The 21,479-nt window shown below is 40.4% G+C and overlaps 1 pseudogene; it reads right to left on the minus strand.

Moving 5' to 3' along the window:
• Positions 1 to 11,423: 11,423 nt before the first annotated feature.
• LOC148018594 (enoyl-CoA delta isomerase 3 pseudogene) lies at positions 11,424 to 12,629 on the minus strand (annotated as a pseudogene).
• Between the last annotated feature and the right edge of the window lie 8,850 nt (positions 12,630 to 21,479).

Raw genomic sequence — 21,479 nt, forward strand, 5'->3', positions numbered from 1 at the left:
TTGATTAGTAGCATCTTGCATAAACAATCCTGTACTTACTTCATGCTCATATTCAGCCCGAATACCCAACAAACCAGTTTCCTCTTCAAATTGCAGCAATGCACTAGTGGTATCACCAAGAAACTGACGCTTCCTTTTAATTATGTCAATGATCTCATCATGAAATTCTCGCTTGGCAATGCCAAGCACCTCTCCCAAGGTAAATTCCACCCGATTGTTTAAGATCCATTCTTCAAGAACCTTCCTAAGATCTGTGGCTGTCTCAATGTCAAATTGCAACTTATATCCTGGCTGCTTGCCCTTCTTTTTTCCCTCGTTTGTTATCCTGTTTTTGCTCCTGACTGACCTCTTCCATAACATGCTCGGGAGTTTAGGCCGATCCACACTTCTTCTTGTCATTCTTTTAGATGTCCCTACAATATCTTCATCTCTTTTTCATTTTTCTTCCACAAGTACATCCGTGTTTTATACTTTTGCCAAATATGCATACACTGAATATGCATCTACCAGTGATTCCCAACCAATTATGCCACGAATGTCTTGCCCTGCATGAGTGACATTTTTCTTTTCAGTTGCATGTAAAGGATGTGTCCATATTTCAGCCTTTGGACCAACCATCACTTGGCCATGCATTCTATCCAACTGTAGACCAAAAGTAGAAGCATGTACCGCTGTTGCTAAGCATTTCGGACAGCCAAGTCTTCCAACAACTTCTACATACCTCCCTTTCCAAAATTCAAAGCAAGAGGCAATCCTGTTTCTTGTGCATGGATCTTGTCATCTTTCCAAAAGATAAGTTGTCGTGCCAAGGCCTCCTGATAAGCAACACAATCCTTTCTCTCGTACTGCAAACTGTCACACCACATATATCTTTTTCCAGGCTTAGAGGCTGTTGCCCGTCCCCTTTGTCCTTTTTCGACATCTTCCCTAACAAAGGGAACAATAGCAGGTACAGCCATAGGGTTAGTCACAGAAGTAGGTGACTTACTGGATACATCAACTATCTTGCACGTAACAATGGGCAAGCTAGAGACATGCAATCTTTCTCTTATTCTATGCTTCTCCACAAGTGCAGTAACAGCTTCCTTGACATGTCTCCACTCTGTTTTCAAACATGTCTCTGTAGTCTGATCCTCCAAGAAATCATCAAGCTTCTCTTGAAGCTCAGGATCAGCTGCCTATAGAAACAATTCAATTTTCTGATTTGCAAGAGCTTGCTGTTCTGCAAGATCCAACTGCTCAAATCGACTTTCAAATTCTCTTAACAATTCCGTAGCCATAAGACCCTTATTGGGCTGTAAAACCCACGCTTGAAAAGTTTTGTGTGTAATCAAACTGGTGTCCTCAATGTAAAATTCTTCCTTGAGTGTCTTCTTGAAGGCTACCGAGTCTGCATCCTGCAAGTATAATTCAGTAATCCGTGCTTTCAGTTCATGAACAATAACACGTACAAAATACCGACTCCATGTAGATTGAGCCACCCCAAAGAATTCCATCTTCTGAGCATAGGTATATACATATGCAGATACATTCTTGCCATTGAATAACTTCACCTCACGCTCAACTGCTTGCAAAGCATTCATCACAACACTTTTCGTTTGAGCTGAAGCTTGCATCACATGTTGTTGTTGTACATGCATAAGCATATTCATATTTCGCACCGATTGTTGCAAAACATCACTGGAGAATGTATTCGAAGATTCTGCCATCTTGTATTTCCTTCTTCTAACGACCTTTCACATCGGGTTCGCCACTGTCGAAGGGGTTTTTGTCGAAAGGTCGAATCCACTGGGGATTAGAAGTAGAAGGAAGTAGAGATAGGAGATGGAAGAGAAGATAGAGAATACCCCCAAGTGGTAAACACTTCAAAGACAATTCACAATGAATTGAATCAATATGTATTGAAATAACCTGGAATTTTTGCACTACTCAGAAGCAATCTCCAGGCATTAGATCTGCCTCTTCCTAACCCAATGCATCCATTCAAGGGCTTGTTTGTCCAATTTACTTTTCTCTTTAAGATTTCATGCATGTACACTTGTTGTATAGGCAATTCCTTTGGCATTGCCTTCTCAACATTGATAAAATATTTGAGAAGAACATGTGCCAAGCCAACATGGTGACGGTACAAAAACTTCAATAGTGTTATATCTTTCTAATTTCTTGATTTTTTAAAAAGTTCTCTTGGAAATCACTTTGGACATGGCTCTCTAACTTCCTTGAGATAGCATGGGAGCTAGATCCTCTCAAGACCGGCATTTCCTAGTGTTTTAAACTTGGCTACCATTATTCTATGTAATTCCATTGAGTTTGATATGGTCATCTAGGATGATAGCCCACAAGTCTATCAAAGCATAACAATTAATTGTTATGTGAGCTTGTCACTTCTCAATTCTCCATTCCAAAGTTTACTTCATGTGGCGTTATGTGCTTTTCATGCAAAAGCTCTTCATCATGAAGAAATTCTCTAGCCATGATAGCCCTTCTATGTTGTAAAGGATTGTAGATACCATTTGCAACCAAAGGGATAGGGCCATTATATTGTATTCCTTTCAGAGGGTTCCCTACTAACTACAGCTTCTCTTCTATAGTTGGAATAGAAGATTCTATATCATCTAGGATCTTCTCTCATGTAATGTCTTCAAGCATCCCCACCATTGAGCCTCATTTACCAAGGTTTTTGAGAATGGATCGCAAGTGACTTATACATAGGCCTATTTTTGTTGATATCCCTGAGCGGCTAAATGCTTTAGTAAAACTCTTGTAAATATTGTTTGTATAAAAGCGAATTTCAAGGTCCTCTTTTTGTATATTTGCTAGTGTTTTGATTGTTCTGCTAGTGAAAGCTTTTCTTTCTGGTCTCGTGAGCATTTGTTCTTTTTGCTTTTCATCGACATATACTATAGAGACCTAAAATATAGACACAAAATTAAGTTATTTAGTATGAATAAAAGAGATTTTATTTATTTATAAAAAATAATATATTTTTTAATCAATATTATTCATTACTTATTTAATAATAATCTAGTATAAGTTATCTAAATTTTAAGAAAATTTTATCATAAAGTAATCATTTATCAATGTCCAACACGTGTGGGTGTCCGCATCATCACTAATATAATGATGAGTAGCAATGAATTTTGCATTGTATATATATCAAGTGGGTGCACATCATCACTAATATAATGATGAGTAGCAATGAATTTTGCATTGTATATCTTTATTCCCAATCCCATGATATTTCTAGCCTAAGCACATTGATGTACAATGCAAGCATGCTACATCACAAATATTATTTTTTCATGTCTTAATTTTAAATAGTGCAAATGTTGATGAAAAATATAAGCATGTTTGCAACTTGTACCAATGTTAATTTCTAGTTTTAGATGACTTGGTGCAAGAAACTTATACAATGCCCCACACTTACACCAAGTTAGTGTTACTTAACCCTAAATGTAAATTTTCCTAAGCCTAAACATGTTAGTGTAGGACACAAGCAAGATGCAACAATGTGCTACTATCCTAACACCTATTTTTTTCTGATCCCAAATATGTTTGTGCATGATACAAGCTAATTATCACCAAGGTGTTACTACCCTAACATGTGTTTGCTAATCCCAAACACGATGTAGGATGCTATGTTACTAATAACAAATGTCATTAAAATTAAAATTGAATCATTTTTTTACCAACTAGATGTGGGTTGTGGAGCTTGAAAGTATGTGGGGTATGCAATATAAAAGTCTATAATGGGATGTGAGGTAGGCTAAGCTCTTTTGTATGAATAAATTTTGAATTGTGAGCTCCTACATATATAGGAAGGGGTGGATCTGTTATAAAAGTATTTCTTTCATATAAAAGACTTATTATTATATGCTAATTAAGATATTATATGTATTATAACATCATTTTAAAATATATATGCTTACAAATATAGCTTAGATTCATACATCTAATCACATAATTATTTCACAACATTTAAGAGCCAATTTACAAAACTCACAACATGTGGAGAATGTTCATGATAAAATTCAAGCACCAAGCTCTCTCCAAAGTTCAAATTATATAAACCTATGTATAATATTAAAATGTCTCACAAGACTATACTATGTATTAGATAATCCCAAATACTAAATAGAAGAACCATGTGCATATATTTTAAAACATTACGGGCAAGCCACATAGACTCAACCTAAAGACTAAGGACTATGAGTGGACAAGAGAGGAACTAAAGGGTTGAGAGTACCCACCCAAAGAGACACACTATGTATATCTATACTTCTATACTACATATGATTTTTCACATTTTTGAAACCTACCCCAAACCTGGCAATACTTACATGTTGATTGTACAATGTCTATACTCGCTCTTATTTTCACATTTCGTGAAACTACCCCAAACCTGTCAATGTTGACAGGTTTGGGGTAGGTTCGTGACAATATTTATGTCTATACTATCTCTTATTTTCACATTTCATGAACCTACCCCAAACCTGTCAATGTTGGCATGTCGATTGTACAATACTATCTCTGATGTTCACATTTCCCAAACCTACCCCAAACTTAACAATGTTGACATGTCAATTGTACAATATCTATATCTATATCTATACTATCTCTTATTTTCACATCGCAAACCTACCCCAAACTGCACAATGCTGGCATGTCGATGGTACAATTGTCCTAGAAACTTAAAATAATAAAAATTTAAAATTTAAAAATTTTTCGAGGGCCGGATTGGCCTTTACTTAATCCAAGTGAGCTCTCTCGCTCTTCCCCCAAAGCCCACCCTCATTCACCACCACCCCCTTGCTCTTCTTCGTCGTCGTCTTTCCGAGGGTGGCAGCTTTCCTACTTGGGACAATAACGACCCATCAATCTCTCTCTCTCTCTCTCTCTCTCTCTCTCTCTCTCTCTCTTTCCTTCCTTCCTATCAAACTTGGCATGCTTAAAGGGCTCTTTCTATGGCGCCTGCTTCTGCCATGGTGAGTCCTATTTTTCTTGCACGATGTCTCAAACTTGCTCCGCTTCCGTAGCATGCTGGCAGCTTCTTCTTCTTCTGGTAGGCCTGGCTATGGCTATGCCGTAAGCCATTTGTAGTATTTGCAACAGGCACAACACCTCATTGCCATCGTGGATCCCCATAGCGCCCACCCCTGGGCCTTCGCGCTGCCTTCACCTAAGCCTTGAAGCATCATCCCTCGTCGAGGCCTCCACCGAAGTCCATGCCTCCAGCGGGATTGTCCCATTGCTGCTCTCCAAAAACAGGCCCACAGAACATTGAGCTTTGCATGAAGCCTCTGCCTGTGTGGCTCTATATGTCCCATCAAAGCTCATTGAACGTTGGGACTTGTATGAGGCCATTGCCTCTGCGCCTCGGCTTGCACCATCGAAGCTTGGTAGAGACGAGCCTCTTGAACGTTGTGATTTGCACGACCTCTGTGCGAACCCTGGTGATGCGCTCCTCCAGCCCGAAATTGCAGGTTTAGACCTCGATGTTGTGGATGGCACAGACATGGCTCTGTGCCTATAACTCCTCTCTTTAAGTCAAGAAGCAAGTAGGTTAGCTCAAGAGTCAAGAAGCTGGCTATGAAATAGGAAGGTATTGCAGATGACTGCATGAACAGATCTGATTGTATGGGCAGTGCTACCATAGTCCGTCATCTGGAGTCCCATGTTCCCAGGCGATGGCCGAAGTTGTTTGCTAAGGCAACTGTTGCCAGGATGCCATGGGCTGGCCTTCATCGACCCTAGAGTTGACCAACATGTAGCCTTCAAATGTGCAATCAACTGGTGATGCGGCATGCAGTGACAAGGATACTTGGCAACTTCTTACAAGCCGCCATGATTGGAATGCGAAGGCAAAGCTATCGAGGGTTGGGAAAGTCACGGAGAGGCATCATCAATGATAATGCTGTGAATGGAACCGATGATCCAGACCGTGGAGCTATAACTTGTCCGTCTCGCTGCTGCAGGCGGTCACCTGGACACTAGTGTGGGAGAGAGTACCTTAGAATTCCCGTAGCTCCAACAATAGATGCCCCCATATTCATGCTCTAATCAACTCTTATGTCATGGCTTCCAATCAACATATCTACATCAAATATCATGTGTCCAACAACACTCTTTAATTCATGCTTGAAATGAAGTATGGTTCACTCCACATAAGCTAAGGAAATTATATATGAAAACTAATTTTATGTTTTCAAATGAATGCAATGGTATGATTTAGAAAGTTGTGTATGAGAGAGAGAGAGAGAGAGAGAGAGAACATGGTGCTCTTTATGTAACTTATGGGTGCACATATGTTTCTTTGGTGGCATACAAAGATATTTTGCATATACACGAAAATTTTGATCATTGCAAGCATAATTTTACAATGTCTCTTTACTAAACACATTTGATTTAAAAATAGCAATGTGTGCTTAGTATTGCATAAGATCTTCAATGATTTGGGCATGTTTATTTTAATGTGTTAATATAATCTCAATTTCAAACTATTCCTTATGAACATTATTATTTTCAGTATTTTTTGAATGGAAATACTTACATATTTGTGAGTAATGAGAAGTGCAAGTGGTTACAAAATTATCATGTATGTATATGTATACTATCTATTATATTAGCATCTTTCAAAACTTGAAATTACTAGGTAAAACCTATATGGCATGCATTTTAGAAATCCAAATAAGATCTATAAACATCCACCACCCCCCTTGATCAATGAACAACCAACCAATAGAGGAAACATGTATGCATCCCTAATTTTGACACAGAAGTCCTTTACTATCTTAGTCCATAGTTTTTTTGGTTACATGGATTATGATAAATCATTTTGTATTGCATGGGTGCTAATGTAAGGGAATTCATGAGCAAGACGCTTTCTGAATGTGAGTATCATGACCCACTCATAATCAAATGAACAATGTTACTAATGATGTATGTACATTGTGCAATACATTTTACACAAGTCACCATGTGCACCTCCTTGGGTTTCTAAGGGTTGCATACAATGGTTGGGATGCTTGATGTCATACGAGCATTCAACCATATACTACATGTGATGTCAACTTAACTCATGATAGCCCATGCAACATAGCTTTATGCATTTGCATTGGGAAAATTTTGCTCCAAAATGTACAATTAATTTTAATGAAAGTACATAGAGTTCTCAATCATTTGACTAAATGATAGCGCTTTTACATGCATAGACTTGAGAGCTTCTCTTTCTTACTTTCCACTATAGCCACACACACACACACACAGAGAATGTGTATGCGCACACGTGTATGTGTATGTGTACATGTAGAGGTGTGTGTGTATGTATGTGCAGGTATGCGCATGTACATACACATGTAGGGGGTGTGTATATGTGCAAGAAAGTGTGTGTCATAGATCCTGGGAGAATCTTGCCACCTCTTCTTCTTTCCTCTCTTTCCTTCTGTTACTAGCAACATCTACCAGATTGAAGAAGGGGAGACAATCACATTTGAGGAGGTCATCCAAGGATTGTGAGACCATTCCTTGCAACCTCTTGGTGGATATGGCTACAATAAAAGATAAAAGAAGGGTGAGTCTACTGCACCACGCTCACTGAGCTTTCTTGTGTACTTCATACATTGGTAGAGAGTAGGGAGTACACTAGTTCATTTGAAGCATATAGAACAAGAAGGCTAGGTGAGAGCTAGCTTGAGTCGACAAGAGTAGAACACTTGAAAGAACAAGATTCGATCTAGTTGCATTTTGCCTTAATTTTTCTTGAGGCAAACAAATACAAGCCTCCCTTCCTTGATCATAGTAGCCCTAAGTGTTGAGAATGCTAAAATTAAGAGCTTCAGCCAAGCCAACAATCTTCCCATCCATCTATGTAGGAAGGTCAAGAAAAAGAAGACGAACTAGGTTGACATGTTTAGCTAAGTAAAGAAGTATGAAGTTCCATATGCAATTCTTGCATGTTTATTATGTAGCAAATTTACTGATGGTGTTTAGATATGTGACGTGTTTTAAAGTGAAATACATTTGTAGATAAGATTTGACATTTTTTAAATACATGGAAAATCTTGAAAAGAGAATATGTATACTTATATATAGTTTGAGTCAATGATCATGAGTTTAAACATTCTTTTTTTTTTTTGCTACATTAAATGAGTTTTCTTCTCTTCAAAAAATAATACTTTTTACATCTTGCTAGGTCTCCGTGTAGGTGGCTGTACCATATCACGGTTGCATTTTTCTTACGGATGGTGGCTTGCTAAAAATTCCTAGCCTTGTCTATGCTATCAACTATTGCCTCTTTTTTAACCTCGAAGTTATCCTCAAACGATTGGAATGTTTCTATGTCTTTCTTCATTTTCTTGACGGGATTTCTTCGGTGTTATTGGATTCTTTTCTCGATGTTGGTCATCTATCCTACATACTCCTTGCCATTTTTCTTACATCTTATGTTGTAGATGAAGTATTTGCTTTTGTGTCTTTGTGTTGGCGCTTTTGGACTGGCTTGTGGATTTTGGTTGTATATGGTGCCAGATGATATGTAAGTACTTGAGCTGGTGGCAAGACTTGAAGTGATTGAGGCTACAAGTTTGGTGCTAGCAAAAAATTGGTTTCTTCTTGGTTTGCTTCTATTTGCATTTTTGCGAGAAAAGTTGATATTGTTAGTTTTCTTTTAATGTTTAAGAAAAAGTCGTGTTTAAGAACTTGCATGTTACGTAGATTATGTTGCTGAATGGATTAGAGTTGGAACCGTGTTTCTAGGTGTAGACCTATTTTCTCAATAGGTATATGACCTTCTCAATTATTATTGTAGGATTGTCACGATTGTGATTATAGTGGTTCTTTTTCATGTAATCTTCTAGTATGTTCTTTTCTTCTTTTTTCGTGACTTCTACCAACGAGTTAAGCTAAATGTTAAATCTGTCATGCAACAACTCAATTGGGTATGTTCCAGTGTGCCTTTTGTTCTTGTGTCCAGAAGCGCTTGGGCCATGCTTGTTCGTAGTGGATTGTAAATTGAGTCTTCATACTCAATTTCAAGTCTATCGAGTATGTATTTGAGGAGTCCTACATCTTAAGTGCATGAGTTAATGTTGTTGTTTGAAGTAAAGATGAAGGTTACGAAGTTTGTAGAAGGATGTGTACCAGTTACGATCTTGTCATCCAATGCAAGACACCATTTGTTGTCAAGAATTTGAGTGGATGTAGAAAATGTAGATTCTATTGTGGAAGAGGAAGGCGCACTCAACGAGGAAATCTTTCCATGAGAGAATTCCAAATTGAACTTCTTTGCAATGCATTCGAACTTGTTGATCTTGGCCCACCTTGTATTGGTGACCTCATCTATAGTGAACGTAAGGAAAAAATGAGACATGCCCCATACATCAACCATTATGATCATAAGGTCCTTAAAATTACAAGGCCGCCAAGATGGGGATCTCGGTTTTGAAGTGGGAACACCATTCTAGTAAAGGATGTGCCTGATGACCTCCTCATTGGAATCGTTCTTGTTTGCACGCCTGTAGTTGTTGATATCCCTTTGTAGACAAATTGTGCTTGTGTTATTTGCAATCAAGACATCTTGTTTTAGGTGGTATAGAATCAGGATGTAAGGCTTGTGTAAGGTGTACGCAAAAAACATGATTGATGCCAGCATCTTGATGTATTTACTAAGATGTTGCCATCGTAGGCGTCATGGCCAAGTGGAAATAGGAACGGAAACATTGCATTTTCCAAGGTGATATCTAAGCAACAAGGCAAGGTTCTTGTAGGTAAGCTATCTATCCTAAACGTTGTTATTCTTTGTACCAAACAATTATTATTCCGTAATATGATGCATGTGAACTCGTGTTGATCGACTCTTTGAAATGTGTGTCATCGGCTTGGCTCGACTATATTATCAAGTTAATTGTAACCTCTTTCATTCTAATGTTCTGCTTGGAGCACTAGGTCGAATGGAGAGCTTTCACGATGGAGCTCTAGAATCCTTTCGATGGACTACCTACTGAGGATACAAAGCCATGTCCTTGGATGTGGATGTTCTACTAAAGTCATGTACTTCTGGATCAATGGATTATGTAGCATATTGAAAGTGAACACATCCCCAATATTAGATGTAGTTAAGTCAATTTTAATAGATGGCTACGAAAGCGATGCATCATTCCAAGAGACTAGAGGATTGTCGAGAATTGATTGACGGTCCAAGGTTCCATTTACAATCACAATTGTCGTTTTGGAGACCAAAATGGATGTATTAATTATGCTCAAGAGTTAAAAGTTGTAACGACTTTATACTGAGAATTTGTTTTGTTTAGTTTGATAATAGTGAGACCACATATTTGTTTCTGTGTTTGTTCACAAGACATGGTCAATATTTTGTTATCATGTTGACTCCGTATTGTTGGCATACAAGAATAAGACAGTACTTGACAAAGTTGTTGTTACTCGTATTTCTTCTATAGATACATCATTCTTTTGTGAGATGACAGCATGATGTTGTATTGTGATTATACCACAGGATGCCCACATTGTCAGTGTTCCAATGATACTTTCACATTTTGTTGCCCAAGATTATTTGAATTTGTCTATGTCGTACCAAGTTGCAACAAAGGGTTTTAACAATATTTTTCTACAAGCCATAGTTTTCCTTTTTCTGAAAGTCCTAAAGGATACCCTGCGACTTTGTTTTTGTGTAACGTCCATTGATGCTAATGCTAGAGAGAACAATACGCTTTTATCATTCAACTACACGACAATTGTTCATGAAAATAACATTCTCCCGTCCATTCAATATATGTTATTTGTTCAAAAGAAATACAATTTCATTTTTTCCAATACATTTGAAAGATCATTACGCATTTGTTTTTTTCTATATGTTCAAAAAATCGCTTTCTTTTCCTTTTGTTTCACTACTAATTAACTATTAACAACTACAAATACTATTGATATCACATCATTCTAAGTAATTAACTAATAATACTATAATTACTAATAAATCTAACTAATTAACTACTACTAATAAGTCTAACTACTGAAATAAAAAGGATAGAAGCTCGAACCTTTTGCCATGTAACATTTCTAATTAGTATATTTATTAGTTGACTTGAACTAACATTTATTAATTAATAAGTAAAGTTACTAATTTCTATGTTTATTAATTAACAAACTAACATAATGTTAATTAATTAGTATTCTTATTACATTAACGTTAGTACGTTTATTACATTGACATGATTAATTCGTTGAATATTGGCAAGACACGATGAAATGATGCGACAAATGACGAAATTGACGAGACGAGACATGACAGCATCAACATAACGTATTTCGACAAGACGCGTTCACTAACTTAGATGAAGAGTTGATGCGCAATGGACAATATATCACATGAAGCAAAGCACTACAAAGCATACGAAATGGCACGAAACACCTTGTGAGAAGCGTTTCAATAAACCAAGGAGCAATACGTGTGCCTGTCGAAACCATGAAGGTCAGCATCCATGGAGCACACCAAATAGAGAAGGCCACCATAGAGCATGAAAAGAAGTAGGATGGCCAAGAATAAGAAGCTAGAGGACACTGTCCTTGACCCTTGCCATAGAGAACAAGGGAAGCAAGGGGTGTGCAGATAGGCCATAGTGCCGAGACAAGCGCACAGAATTTACAAAGCCACGGACGATGAGCTCAGAGCCTGCAAGGGCTGAGGGAAGGCAGGGGAGGAGCAGGGAGGGAGCGGAAGGGCGCGGGGTACATGGCGGCGCGGGTGGCGAGGTAGTGGGCGGGCTTCCAGCGGCGGGCGGCGAGGCCACAGGCGAGGGAGAGCGCAGCCTCGAGCGTGGCTGCGGAGTCGGGGTGGGCGGAGTCCACCAACCCAGCAGCCACTGCCTGGTCCGCCGTGTGCTTGAGGCCAGACAGGACATTGTCCCGGAAGGCCCTGGGGGTCATCTTGGCACGCACCAGGCTCATGGGACCTGGCGGGATGAGGATCCCCACATCGATCTCGCTCATGTACAGGAAGCCGCGGTCGCGCCGCATCGTCGCATGGTCGTGTGCCAGCGCAAAGATGAAGCCTCCGGCGGCAGCGTGGCCGCAGACGGCTGCGATGGTGGGCATGGGCAGCCGCAAGAAGGCCCCCAGGAGCTCTCCGAACTTGCGGCGGACGTCCTCCCGCGAAGGGTAAGACAGATCCAGGCCGTTGGAGAAGAACTTGCCTTCGTTGGTTGTGATGAGGGCAGAGGGCAGGCGCTGCCGCTGCCGCTGCGGGTGTGAAGAGGCCCCGGAATCTTCTGGAAGAAGGAAGGGGGCTATGCAGGCCAGGATCGCGTCTACCAGCGGCGGATTTAACCTGTGCTCCCCATCCCCCGTCAGCGTTGACGCACACCTCCCCCTTCCTCTCAAGCCGGCAGAGCTCCCCCATCGCGCTCTCTCATCAGTGCTTTCCCCGCTCTTTAATAAAAAGCATACATCGATGTGCTTTCTTTTCTCACGTATGACGTCTGAACCTACTTAGACCTGGCTTCTCATCACGATTAAGCTGAACGTGTAATGATGTCCACAAATCGCACTCGTGCTCCCAAACAGCCTTAAAAGAAGACAAGATCGATCTCCATTGAAGTGTATGTAAACCATATACTTAAGAAAGAGTATTGCTAGATGTCTATGTGTACTCTTTCTTAAGTATAATAAGTTTCATACACACACAAGTTTTTTGTTTATTATCTAATGTTTTAGTGATCCATATTTGTCTACAATTTTAGCATATGACAAGTGAGTGTTCTCAAGTCAATATCTATCTAATAGAACATACAATGTTCCTAAAATTAAGTTATGTTAAAAGTCGAAGACCTAAAAGAAAACCAATGTTTCTAAAATTCAGTTATCTTGAAAGTCTTAAGACCTAAAAGAAAACAAATTTGCAAAAGGTTAATGCAGCAAACGCTAATCTCTACGAAAACCCCTAGACCTAAAAAGATAAATCAAAATTAGTATGGGTTTGTTAAGGATATACCTATACTAGACAATACACGTAATGTACTAATGGCAAAAGATCAGCACGTTCTGCCACTTCAACTGAACATTCAAAAGCTTTTGGTTAGATAGGACTAACTTCAGTTTTTCTTGAGTAAAAATGGGTTTTCACATATTGACTGTCAATGTGATGTACTTTCTTGCTGAAAATCAACTTCTTCTAAATGGATCTCCATGATCATTCACAAACCTACTAGGCACGATTGTCCCCCTAGTTGGAATTTGGCATCCACCCCTATCTTAATGCTAGATGAGCTAACTGATATGGGCAACTTGGAAGGACTCAAATACAATGGGAAGTAACAATTTGGTCAAGGATTTGTAGGGGATTTACTCATGACTCTCAAATCTAGTTCCTCTAATGAGAGCAAATCACTTCAGGGTATCTAGTTATACAATGAGGCTGCTAGTAGAAGGATCTTGTTTTCTGTCAAGCTCTTGTAGAATGGAAAAGATCAACATTTTTGGGCACACTTGAATTCTTGGTCCCAAGTTTTAAACATCTTTTAAATGTGGGGATTGTTCTCACCTTCTTGAACATCATATTGGACAAAAGGCTACTAATTTACTCAAGTGTAGCATCACTCAACTTGGTCAAATATATGGTGGAAATTCTCATTTCATGTTGAAGAGAATTAGAGCTTTGATTGGTGTTTTTGGGAACATGAATAGCTTCACTCCAAAGTAGATACTCAGTTTCAACTCAATGCTCATCTGCCCTTTCAACTCCTCACATAGGGTGAGAGAAATATTAAAGAACTATGAGGTGTTGGCATCTCCTTAAGAGGAGATTTAGTTGCTTTCCTCTAGGACTTCGGCGTTTCTACTTCTACTGTAAGGAAAAAGGCTTTTGAGTTAGGACTGCAAATTGCCAGGATTAAGAGGGATAGGCAACAACAACATTGTGCAAGTTGCAATGGCTACAAATTTAAGGTTGGAATTTGTGATGATGGGCCCAATTTGGAAGTGATATTATAATTAGTGTGGTTAGTTGCTCTTCACACATTGTGGATCCAAGGACATCCAAGGTTAGTTACTTGGGATTTTAGATAAGATGTGGATCTCTTCGGATACACTTGAGATAGCCTCACTTAGTATGTTTGGTTGGTTAGATAAGAAAATATAGATCACTCTAGATCATAGAGTTACTTAATAGGTTGGGTAAGTTAGATGAGAACCCTACTAACATAGTTTGTAGTACTGATAGTGGTAGAGGGACTAGCTCTCTTAGTAAGTACCATAGGGTGACCCACTGATTTTTATAATTTTTTTAAGTATAGATTATTTATATTTTTGTATTTAAATTTCATTTCTCCCCCTTCTGTCTTGCCTCCTTAAACCTTATGCTCTCCGAAAACCTTAACGGACCACCTAAGGCTCACGGCCCGCCACTCACACACACACACGCTCTCTCTCTCTCTCATGAGTACATAAAATGCAAACCTAGACACGTGCACACATGTACCCATTCTCATACATACATACATACACATACACATGCTCATGATCATATACTCATTTATGTATGCTTTGGTCACAATGCAAATTACTAGGCTTCATGACCTATTTAGGACCATCTATACTACGTTAGGGCAACTTTTAGTGTTTCTCTTAGGTTGGATGGGCCAATATATATAGGCCAGCTTTATATGGGCTTAGATATTTTTTAATCATTTTACTAGTTCTACCATTTTGGAGAGTTTGTCTCTTTCCATCCACCATAGCCTTGCATGAAGGGGATGCAATGGCAGTGGAGAAGGAGAAGAGGAAGATGCAGGAGAGAAGAGCACACACAATGTAAGTGCTATCAAGAATGATATATGACAGCCTTATTGCACTATCTCATATATATGAATAAAGAATATAGGCGATCACTGTACATGGGCAGGCCCAAGGGCCTTTTACCCCCAACAACCTCCCACTAAAAGGCCAATGGGCCAAGGAGTGAAAAAACAAAGAAAAAGGAAAAGAGACAAGGCGAGGAATCATGACATCTCACCCAATACCCAATCGAAAAGCATGATGTGCAATAAGCAAAAACCTCTGTGAAAAAAAAGTCACGCATCCTGGAGTCCATGACATCCAAGAGATAAGCGATCCTGCAGCTCCATACAACGGAGCAATCCAAGAATATTTCTCATGAAGCAAGCACAACTCATGAGTGCAAGGCTGTAATGCATAAGCATCAGTGTGGCGCATAGGAGACAGCTGAGAGCACATAGACTCTCCAAAGTCAATCACAGAAGAAGAGCCAACATCGCGGACACATGTCAGATAGGGTCTCAAAATAGTATGCGGCCTCAACAAAGCGGAAGACTGGCATACAACTATAGCCTCAACCATAAAGCGCACTGAACGCGCATCAAGAGGCTTGAGAGATATTTGTATCTCATAGAAGACAGCATGACGGCTGCGTATAACTTGCTGGGCATCAAAATTCCATAACCTATAAGCCTGAAAGTCGCCATCTCTATAACCAAGGAGGATACATCTTCCTAACATAGGCATATCTAGCATACATACAAATGCCTGGCAACCAAACATCCTCAAGTAATCATAGGAGGGTCTCATGCCACTCCATGCCTTGTGTGGTGTAATACCATCCAAACTCAAACACGGCGTCCTATTAAGCAAGTAGACTACCGTCATAAGGGCCTCAGTCCAAAAGCCATAAGATAACCCAGCTATGGTAAGCATAGAAGCAACCTTTGCCTGTAGAGTTAGGCACATGCCATGAGCAATCCCGTAATATCATGGGCATAGGAAATCAATGCCAAACTGTTGACAATAGGACTGAAAGCTGGGAGAGATAGCATGACTCTCATAATCCATCTGCAAGCACCTAGGCCTGCAACTAATAGAATCCATAAACCTGCCAAGCATAACTGCGGCATCCTCATCCATACCAAGGGAAAAGCCCAAACACTATGGGTAGCATAATCCATGAAGGTCATAAAGTATGATGCTCCACCAAGTGACTGGGAAGGCATAGGTCCAGATATTACACAATGAACAAGATCTAGAGGATCATGCCTCTCATGATCGCCATGAGCTAAAGGGGCTCTGCAAGGACCATAAGTACAATCAGAGCAAGCATTAAGATCTACATGTGACATAGGAGGCAGCAATGAGTCTAAATGAGACAAGATCTCTATCTCTCTGTGGTGCATATGGCCTAGGCGATAATGCCATAACAATGCATGTGGTATCCGGATAACTGCAACCATAGAATCTCCCACATGAGAGACATACACTAGGTAATGAGAACCAACTTTAGAACCTCTGGCCAAAACCAAGCAACCACGACAGATCTTCCATGACCTATCCTGAAGAGAAATAGAGTAACGTGCATCATGCAATTGACGAATAGACATGAAGCTCTTACTAAGCATAGGAACATGTAATACATCATGGAGCACAAAAGAAGTCCCATCAGGCAAAACAAGATGTATGTCCCCCGTACCAACGATAGCATAAGTCTGCTCAAGGCCCAAAGCAATACATCTATCAACCTCCCTGTAAGAAGAGAACCATGCTCTATGAGGGGTAACATGACAAAAAGCTGAAGAATCCAACAGCCAATCAAAGGCATAGGCCTGATCATTGAGCAAGTAAGCTATAGGGAAACTAGATAACAAGAGGACATGCTCAACTAAAAAATCATGGGTAACTACATGTATCTCACCACTAGAAAGAGTGGTAATACCTACTGCATCGCTAACTCTCTGCTCATGTCGAGTCTGTCTTTGTCTCTGCTGCTCTCTAATCCGCCTAAATCATTTTCTTTTAACATGCCCAAGCTTTCCACAATGGAAACATACAACATTTGTACCTGAAGAACCTATAGAAGATGACAAGGAATCCAAGTCATCATGAATAGGGCTATCCATAGCATCCACAGAGCTCAACGAGTCGAGGGCTGTTCCAACGGAGAAAACCTGCTCATGAAGACAATCATCTGCAAGTACATCAATGGTAGAAGCATGCTACAAAGGCTCATGAAACCTCAACGGACAGGAGAACATAAAAGCATCAACCAAGGATGAAAAAGCTCCCACATGACGAAGAGTCGTAGCCAACTACATGACATAACCAACCACAGTATAGTAAAGCATAAGATATCTGTCATAAGAGCATATGGTATTTAGATATAAAATCAACCCATAACCATACGTATACGCATAGCTCTGCAATACATCATGCCACCTAGGAACATCCAAGTCAAGTAAAGACCGACAAGTAGCAAAGCATCCTACAAGAGTCAAGCTCTAAGAAAAGCCCAAGTATCTGTACAACAATATCCAAATAAGTGGCTCTATAAAGTACATGACATTAGATAGTGCATAGCCGGGTAAGCATCAAGAGCAACTGCTCTCTAACCTATATGGGCAAAAGCAACATAGAAGCAATAAAGCTATAACTGCTAAACTCAAGCATTGTCAAGAAGTCCATTGATCAAGGAGTAACCCGCAAAGAACCACGCATCAATGAGCAATGAAAGCTCAATAACCAACTGCCAAGACAATGGAGCAAGTACTGCTCAAATATGCATCTACACCCAAGTAAATCCAAGATCCATAATCGAGGCATTAAGGGCCAAATAGTATCCAAGTTACATGAGTGATAAGCCAACAAAATGTAAACTGCTCCACAAAATTCTCAAATGCAAGTTGATTCAAGCCCAAACATTTGTCATACTGCAACCGAACCCAAAAGCATCCACATCAGACATCAGTCCCATAATGGGTAGCATGGGGCATAAATCTTGTCAAGTGAAATGCCAACTGTAAAGAAAATGACAGTGAACCGAGAATTGAGCTCTACTCTTTGCTCAACAAGCATATGGGAGCATAAACATCAAAGTGGTATCATCCAAATACATCAGTATATCATCCCGAGTAATCGGGAGCACCCGTAAACTATAGGCATAACTAAACTGGAGGTAAAATAACCTATCAACCAAGGTAGCATAAATCCCAACCAACAATGAAGTGTCTGCATCCAAATCAAGGCTCAATAACTCTCAAATAGCATGTCCAGACATAAACCTTGATGACTAAGCATCAATACATCCAAGAGAACATCCGAACGTCAACAAAGAGCATTATACATAAGCTGTCCTTAATAAAACCTTGCTACCCAAACAATGTACAGTAGTAAATCCCTGCATAAATCGAGCTATGGAAGCTTAAACCAAGTCCCAAAGCATCTCAAAACATTGGGTAAACATCCATGTTCTTGTTGTAAATCAACTCTGATCTGTTGCAAAAACCTCTGTGATCAGATTTTGGCAGATTTGACATCGCCATTGCGTTCGAAGCGTGCCAAAACCCCAAGTTAGACTCTTACCTTGCCTAAATCGGGTTCCGGATGCCTGAGATGTGAGAAAAAATAAACTTTTTTAGCCAAATTTTGAAACAGACACAAGAAAAACATGAGCTGCTATTGTGGAATCTGTTAGTCATCCTAAGGATAAGGAGTAAATAGAGACATACAAGGTGCCCAATGAAGCCAAGGAACACATGCAAAGAGTCTATAAGGGCCGAGGAGATGTGGGAGATGAAATCTTACCTCGAAGGGAAGAAGCCATGACTAGCATTGAAGCTCCAAGCTCTAGGTCTTCAATCCGGACTGAAGTAATGTTGGGCCAAGCTCCACAATCAAGCTCTGATCCAAAGCTTTGATACCAGTTAAAGGGATGCAAAGGCAGTAAAGAAGAAGAAGAAGATGCGGGAGAGAAGAGAGCACACAATGTAGGTGCTATCAAGAATGATATATGACAGACTTATTGCACTATCTCATATATATGAATAAAAAATATCGGCAGTCACTATACACGAACAGGCCCAAGGGCCTTTTACCCCAACATTGCATACATACAATTTCATCATGCTAGACAGAGTGAACAAAGAGAGGAGAGAGAGAAAGAGACAGTGAAACGCAGAAAATCTGCAGTGAAGAATGATGTATAAGGATGCAGAATTATACATGGATATAGAGAAAATATATGCATATCTCCACCATGAGGACCTCGATCTCCGTCAGCCCCGAGTGCAATCTCCGTCATCAATAGACTGAAAATTGTCAGATACAAGTGTACAAGACTATTGGAAACTCGACCTTATAAAGGCTAAAAAGAATGCCCGAAATAATCATATCGGCTGCATTTAATGCAACCAACTACACCAGCCAAAAGACCTACATCAAAACATCGATTAATCCGTGTGTTGAGGAGCCAAATCAATGATCCAATCAGCTAACGGTAGCGGGTAGCATCCGTAGAAGGAAAAGCTGCGTGTAAAGTGACCTTCTAATTCGGATCCATAGAAGTAGAAATTGACTGACCATCCTCCATCTCAAAAGTCACCAAAAGCTCTTATATATATCTCTGTTGAGAGATGAAAATCCCCCTCTGAGAATGATAAAAAGAAATGGAGAAGTCCTAAATCCGTCATCTCGAACTTCTGATGTAGGGCTGCCTTTATCTCTTCAACCTTTTGGGCATGATCACCTATAATAATCAAGTTATCAACATACAAAACAAACAACACACGGCCATCCTCGAAAGTGTGCACATAAAGCTGCAGATCGGCCCTAGGGCGCCAATATCCCAACTTGGCCTAGAGAAACGAATCAATTTTCTCATTCCAAGCACACGGAGCCTGCTTCAAGCCATACAAGGCCTTCTTCAACCTATAAACCTTCCTATCTGAGGAACCAAATCTAGGAAGCTGCTCTACATAGATCTCCTCCTTCAAATCACCATTCAAAAAGGTTGACTTCACATCCAACTGAAAAACATGCAATCTCCTATGACTAGCCACGCCAAGAATAGCACAAATAGTCGCCGTGCGAGCTATAGGGACAAAAGTATCATGGAAGTCAACACTTGGGCGCTGTGCAAAACCTTTAGCAATAAGGTGAGCCTTATGCTTGTCCAAAGAGCCATCACTATGATACTTAGTCTTGAAGACCCATTTGACACCAATCACCTTTTTATGAGAGGGACAAGGCATAAGAAACCAAGTGTCATTCCGCTCAATAGCCTCCAACTGGACTTCCATCGTCTTTCGCCAATGATCAAACTGTAAAGTCTCCTTCACTGATATAAGCTCTCTATCCTGCAGAACACGGGACATCAAACAGTAGTTACAGCAAACAAGCTCCGTAGAATGTGCCCAGTGCCTCCATGACCTCCGTGGTCCATCCTACGGTTCCCACTCCCCAGGGACTCCCTCAATTCCTAAATCTCGAAGCGTGTCACAAGCCCAACGAGGAGACCGGATCTCTCCTCGTCACTCTCCATCTACTGAAGACTCAGGTACATCCACCAACAAAATCTCCACTAGGGTGGCTGATGGGAGAAAAGACTCGGAATCTGAAGAATCTCCATCAAGAGACTCTTGCTCCAAAGAACTGTCTCGGGAGCCCAACTCTCCCATGGATCTCCAAGTACGAGGTGTTCCTCACCCCCCTCTGTGGCAGGAACTTCCACGAACCACACATCTCGGTTCATATAGACATCCCGCTTCACAAGTTCATACAAGCGATAACCTTGGGATTGGGAGCTCTAGCCAACAAATACCTGTTGTTGAGAAGCCGCCTCAAATTTGTCACGCTGCGTCTTCGAGATGTGCACATAGGTGTCACACCCAAAGATCCTGAAATAAGAGACATCAAGCTTAGTCCCAAAGTGAACCTTAAAATGTGACATCCTGTCAACGACCGAAGTAGGGGATCGATTTAGGATGTGGGTTGTCGTAGCCATTGCCTCAACCCACAAAAATTGAGGTGTCTGTCAGTGCTCCATCATGGTGCGTGCCATCTTGATCACACTTCGGTTCTTCCGCTCCAAAATGCCACTCTCTTGAGAAGTAATGGCATTAGCAAACTCTAGTGAATGCCTCTATCTACACAAAAACGAGTATCCTCATTAGAAACAAATTCACCACCCTTGTTCGATCACAAGGTCTTCAATCCCCGCCCCGATCAATTCTCCTCAAAGAGAAGCCAATCCTTTAAGTGGAAAAAAGCCTCCGACTTCTGCGCCAAAAAGTAGGTCCACATCATCCTGCTATAGTCATCTATGATCAACGTGAAGTACGAGCTCCCCTTCAAGGACTCATTCCTTATCGAGCCACAAAGATCCATAGATACAAGCTCCATAGGTGATGTAGACTACCTCGAAGCTTTGTTGGGAATCGCATCCCTATGTTGCTTTCCACAAATGCAAGAGACGCATGGCTGCTGGCTCACCACTATCTAGCAAACCTCGAACAAGCGATCCTCGCGACGCCTTACAAAAATACTCATAATTCAGGTAGCTAACCGGAGCATGCCATAGATCGGACTGTGTCTGAGAGGTAAAAAGAAAATAGGTAAGAGCGAAAGAAGACTCCAATTTATAGATGCCATTCTCCTCATATCCCAAAAAGAGAACCTTCATCAATCCACGATCA

The sequence above is a fragment of the Lygodium microphyllum genome, chromosome 21 (assembly GCF_053477565.2).
Source record: "Lygodium microphyllum isolate KBCC chromosome 21, Lygodium_microphyllum_v1.1.10, whole genome shotgun sequence".
Classification (NCBI taxonomy): Eukaryota; Viridiplantae; Streptophyta; class Polypodiopsida; order Schizaeales; family Lygodiaceae; genus Lygodium; species Lygodium microphyllum.